Source organism: Lissotriton vulgaris, chromosome 6 (genome assembly GCF_964263255.1).
Source record: "Lissotriton vulgaris chromosome 6, aLisVul1.2, whole genome shotgun sequence".
NCBI lineage: Eukaryota > Metazoa > Chordata > Amphibia > Caudata > Salamandridae > Lissotriton > Lissotriton vulgaris.
Window position 1 is genome coordinate 698,923,893 of NC_141694.1, and position 6,230 is coordinate 698,930,122.

The following is a 6,230-nucleotide window of genomic DNA, read 5'->3' on the forward strand; positions in this document are numbered from 1 at the left end:
TATAAAATTCCCATTGAGGATACCAGAGCCTCTTTTAGCCACCACTCACTCACACCACTAGTTACATGGTTAGTTAGCTCCCTCACTTGCACTCATTGACACAGCTTCTTTGGATCAAAGATCTCTGACAAAGAGCCCCCAGGCCCCTCAGGCATTGCAGTGCCGGCTTGACGGGAAGCGCCCAATGATGAAGCATGACACCCTAAAAGGTGTGTGAGGGCACCAAGATCTGACTTTCAGGTCTGTCTGCGACAGAACTACCGACCACTTTGGTCAACCTTTGGTGACGATTCTGGCGAAGGAGCAACTAGCCCTATTTTGATATTCATTGCTAGAACAATATAGTCAGGTTGTGATTCGTTCTTTGCAGGCATCTCGCAATGAGGCGTCTCCAGTCAGGAACATGAACCCTACAGCAGACCTTGTAACTACAGGAGACTCAGCTAGCCGTGTACAAGAAGGACGGGATGGCAGTCAACTCACCACTGCTGCAGGCAGAGCACATGATCCACACCCTGTTCTCATTGCTCCACTGGTTTTGTTCGGTCATTTATGTACACCTCCTTCTCTTTTTCAGGGACAGGGTTTAGGTTGCATTTCAAGGCAGCTCTATGTGGTAAGTATAACTTCAATACCCCTTCCTTCTCAGTCATAGCCCCATCCTGCAAGCTTCCTCCAAGACACTTCTAGCAGGTTTAATGCAAGATTTTTAGCTGTTTGTTTACCTGAGATTAGGACTAGCAGCCAAAAACACCTGCCCTGGTCCCTACACCAATGTTATGGACCGCCTACCTGTGGTCAAGAAGAAACCTGTGAAATGTTGATCTGTGGATGCATGTCTATATTCCAACTGGGTCAGCTGTCTACAATCGGGACTCCAGAGCCCTTCTCTAGTACGGGTTACGTCTGGTTTCATATGAATGGCGTCTATAGAAGTGCTTTTTAGGGGACACACAAAACATTACAGATAAAACTGGTGGGGCCACATACAAAGGCATTTAGTCAGTGGTGTAAAGGCTATATAAATGCAGTCACAACATTACCTCCTCGTCCGTCTTCCTCGCCACAGTATCCACATATGAGCCTCCGGCTCCACACAGAACTCCAAGCCTAAAAACAGCGCTCTAGTCTCCCTTCCCTCCTCCAAGATGGCCCCCAGTGCTTTCAGCCAATCCCATAAAGAGATACAGAGAAACCAAACCGACCTCTTCTTTTTTTCTGCACTACTCCTAGTGCTGTCTCCCTGCTGGTCAGGTGAGTGGGGCTGGGGTCTTGTTTCAGCAGCCCCTTATGTCCGTGACTATTTGGAGGGGGGAAGTTAGTCTAAACACGTTGGTTTCTGTAAGTATTGTATTGTTTGCATTAAGTTTGTTTTCCCCCTTCTTTGCCGAGCGCCTTGTCCTGCTATAGCGGACTTCCTGGTGCTTTTTGTTTGCGCGAGTACGTCAGTGTTCTCGCTTCGTGTGCCACGCCTCCTCTTACCGCTGAGCGGGGAGTTTGTTTTGTGTGGCTCCTTCCCGACTGCGCGTCCTGTTTCATGTTCGTTGCGCGGTCGGGAATTTCTCCCGTTTCACTTTACACGCTTACCGTTTGCCGTGGTTGTTTTCGGATGCGGGAGGCTCGCCTGTTTCTCTCGTGATGCATTCGTTGTTGTGGGGAGTGGGGGTCTCTTTGGGAGACGCACGCTTGACTTCCTCAGTTTTGTAATGCATTATGGGCGGGCAGTGGGAGTTGGCTTTGGTTGCTTAGCAACCTGTTGCTTTATATTGGGATCAGGTGTTTCGGTGCATTGCTGGTGTTTTCACTTGGTCTTTAGCTTTCATGGAGAGTGGTTCTTCGAGTTTGTCTACACGTGACTCCTTGGAGGCTTCTGGTTCTGGGATATCTGTTCCTTCTATGGATTTACTGCAGAAGATGATCAATTCTGCGGTGGCTGCTGCCTTGCAGGACAGGGTTCCTATTCCTCCTGACAAAAAGGCACGTGTTGATGACGTTCCAGCTGTTGACTCTGACACTGAGGAAGATGTTAATGTCAGGGGTCGTTTTGTGCAGGGTGCCGACCTTAAGGAGGTGCTGTGTCACATATGCAAGAACTTGGTTTTTTCTGACTCTATTGTACCTATGGAGGATGATTTGTTTTCTCAGTATCAGCGTCCTGAACCTGATTCTTTGCCCCTTCATTCTTCAGTGTTGAAGGTGTTGGAGACTGAATGGAAGGATGTAGACAAGGGCTCCTTTCCTCGTTTCCTGAATAAACACTATCCTCTGCTGGATTTTGCGGTGCAGTTTCCTTCATCGCTCAAGGTGGATTCCTTGATGGCCAGTATGTCGTCGCATGGGGCTGTGGTCTCTGAAGATTCTTCTCCTGCTGACCCTGTTGATCGAAGGTTGATGGTGCAGTGAAACGCACTTTTGCGGCTGCCAACTTTTCCATTAGAGTGGCGGCCTATTCCTCTTACACAATTCAGTCCTTGCTTAAGGATTTTCAGTCTCTGTCGGAATTGTTGGACCAGGGGGAGGATGTTTCTTCTACCCTGGCTATGATGGAGGAGCAGGTTCGGCTGCTTTCTGATTCTCTTTTGACTCTTTGGGAGCAGCAGCCTAGGCGGCTGGGTCTTCTGTCGCTGCGAGACGTCTGTTATGGCTTCGTCCGTGGAAGGCTGATGCTGCACAGAAAAGTCTCCTGATGAAGATCCCCTTTTCTGGGGTTAAGCTTTTTGGTTCGCCTCCGGACGAGATGGTGAAGAAGACGGCGGAGGAACGTAAACTGCTTGCTCCTGAGCGGGCTGGCCGCTTCCATTCCTTTGGTTCGCAGAGGGCTTTTGGTCCTTCTAGGAGGGGTCGGGCTGGTCAGCCCTTTCGTGGAAGGGGGCGTGGCCGGGGTGCTCCTTCCTTTGATAAATCCCAGTTCTCCGGTGCTTCTGCCTCCTCCGCTCCTGCTTCCAAATCATGACTGGATCGCTCCTGGTGTGGGTCCGGTTGGGGGTCACCTCACTTGCTTCATGGACTCTTGGCGAGAGACTGTGTCAGACCAATGGGTGCTTCGGGTGATTTCGGAAGGTTTGCACCTTGGATTTGCCCAGACTCCCCCAGACTGTTTCAGGGCCACTCCTTGTCCCAGAGATCCTCTGAAAAAATTGGCGCTTTTTGAAGGCATAGATTCCCTGGTGGTCAAGAAGGCGGTGATTCCTGTGCCCAGCGATCAGTTGGTGAAGGGGTTGTATTCCATCCTATTCCTGGTGTCCAAGCGCACCGGGGATCTTCGGCCTGTGATGGACCTGAAGTGGGTCAATACTTTCATCCCTCACCAACGGTTCAAAATGGTTTCGCTTCAGTTGATCCTTCCTCTGGTGTCTCAGGGCAATTTCCTTGCATCTATAGACTTGAGGGATGCTTACCTGCATGTTCCTATTCATCCGGACTATCAAAAGTTTCTACGGTTTTGCGTACAGGGTCATCATTACCAGTTCCAGGTATTGCCTTTTGGGCTCTGCTCCGCTCCCAGGATCTTTACTAAGATTCTGGCTCCTCTTATTGGACAATTGCATGGGGAGGGCATTTGTGTTTTTCCGTATCTGGACGACATCTTAATTTCTGCTTCTTCTCTTCCTAAGGGGGAGTTACATGTCCAGAGAGTGTGCCATGTCCTGGAGCATCATGGGTTCCTAGTGAATGTGCCGAAGTCCTCCCTGGTTCCTGCGCAGCAATTGACTTTCATTGGGGCTCTGTTCAAGACTCAGTTGGGGATGGTGTTCCTGCCCCCTACTCGGATTCTGTCCCTGATGTCTGCAGTTCGTGCCCTGTTGTTGTGGCATTCTCATCCTGTGAGCCTGTGGTTGAGGGTTCCGGGTCTGATGTCGGCATCTTTGTTGACGGTGCCATGGGCTCGCCTCCACATGTACCCGGTGGTGTCCCACATTTGTCTCATTGGGACTCCGGTTCCCTCGATATGAGCATTTTGGTTCCTATGTCGTAGGATGTTCGGGTGGTCCTGGGTTGGTGGTTGGTCGAGGGTCATCTGTCCAGGGGCCGCCCCTTTCTGATTGTTCCCACCCGCGTGGTCACTACCGATGCCAGCCTGCTGGGATGGGGTGCTACTCTGGGGGATTCGACGACTCAGGGGGTTTGGCCTCAGTCGGTGTTGTCGTGTTCCTCCAACTACAAGGAGCTGAAGGCCGTCCTTCTGGGTCTGTTGGATTTCTCGGATCTTGTTCGGGGTCACCATGTGCAGATCCGTACGGACAATCAGGTAGTGTTGTCTTATGTGAACCATCAAGGGGGGTGCAAGGTTCGCTCCCTCAGTTGCCTCGCCCGTCGGATTTGTTGTTGGGCGGAGGTGCATTTGAAGTCCCTGTCTGCCATTTACCTGCCTGGTGCAGAGAACACTGTGGCAGATTGTCTGAGCCGGGTGTTTCCTTCCATGGGGTCCTTGTCCCTCACACGATGGATGTTCAAGAGGTTGCAGGTGATGTTTGACTGTCCGATTGTGGACCTGTTTGCCTCCCAGGACAGTGCCCAGATCTGATGCTTTTGCACGATTATGCCTTGCCGGGATGCCTGGAGGGTGGACGCACTTTCGTTCCTTTGGCCGCGGGGTCTATTGTATGCGTTTCCCCCTGTTCCCCTGATTCCAGCTGTGTTGCAGAAAATCAAGAGGGAGGGGTCCTTTGTGCTTCTGATTGCTCCGTGTTGGAAGCGTCGCCCTTCGTTTCCCCTGCTGTTGGAATTGGCTGTGTCTCCAGGGTGGGCCTTGCCTTTCGTGCCTTATCCTCTGATGGGTCCTCTTTTTCCTCTGCCTTTGTTCCGTTCCATGGGTCTGCGGGCTTGGCTCTTGAGAGGGATTCTTTGATGCGGGATGGTTGTTCGGTGACTGTGGCTGGGGTCATTCAGCAGTCTCGGAGGCCTTCTACTCTGAAATCCTATGCGAAGCACTGGGATAATTTTGCTTCTTGGTGTGTGGGTCGCGACCTGTCGGTGGCTTCTTTGGACCCGGCTCGCATTCTGGATTTTTTAAATGATGGTTTTGTGTTGGGCTTGGCCATTTCGACTCTTCGGGCTCAGTGGGCCGCCATTCGGGCATTTCATGTCCTCCCTTTGGTTTCGATTTCACCATTGGTTGCTAGACATTTTAAGTCTCTCTCTTTCCAACGCCCCCGTCCTATCATGTGTCCTCCTCCTTGGGACCTTCCTTTGGATTTGCGTTCCTTGCAGTTGGCTCCTTTCGAGCCGTTGGATTCGATGGACTTGAAATTTTTAACGCTTAAGGTGGTGTTTCTTGTCGCGATTGCTTCTGCCAGGCGTATGGGTGAGTTGGGTGCTTTCCTACGTTCTGCGCCATTTTTGTTGATTTTGTCGGACCGTGTGGTCTTGCGCCCTCATCCTACATTTATACTTAAGGTGGATTCTTATTTTCACTGGTCTGCTGAGGTGGTTCTTCCTGTTCGTTGTCCTGATCCTTCCTCGGCTGAGGAATCCCTTTTGCACCTCTTGGATGTTCGTCGTGCCTTATTGATTTATTTGTCTCGCACTTCTTCCTTTTGTAAGGTGGACAACTTGTTTGTGAATTATGGTTTGTCGCGTCAGGGCCTGAAACCCTCCCACTCCACGATCAGTTGTTGGATTAAGGAGGCCATTTTGTTGGCGTATGCTTCGGTTTCTGAGGTTCCCTCCCTTCCTGTTCAGGGTCGTTCCACCCGATCTGTTGCTGTGTCATGGGCTTCCTTCAAAGGGGTGTCCATGGAGGATATTTGCAGGGCTGCTACTTGGTCATCCCCTCATACCTTCATGTCCCATTACCGCCTTCAGATTGGGGATGGGGGTTCTGTTTCTTTTGTCTCTTCTGTTCTTTCTGCGGGGGTTCCTTGAGAGGTTGTCCTTTTGGTTGCTATGCCTCTGAATATTAAATATGTTTTTCGCTGCACTGTTGGTGTGGTCTGTTTTCCTTGCATGAAGCTGATTGCTTTGGTATCGGCTCATATGTGAATACTGTGGCGAGGAAGACGGACGAGGAGGTAATGCCCCAGTTACTTACCAGTAATCTTCATTACTCCAAGTACTTGTCTTCCTCGCCACAGTAAAGTTTCCCTTCCCTCCTGGCCCTGGTGGTGGCTTCATGTCTGCGGCTTGGTTTTTCAGGTCGGGTTGGTTTCTCTGTATCCCCTTATGGGATTGGCTGAAGCCACTGGGGGCCATCTTGGAGGAGGGAGGGGAGACTAGAGCGCTGTTTTTAG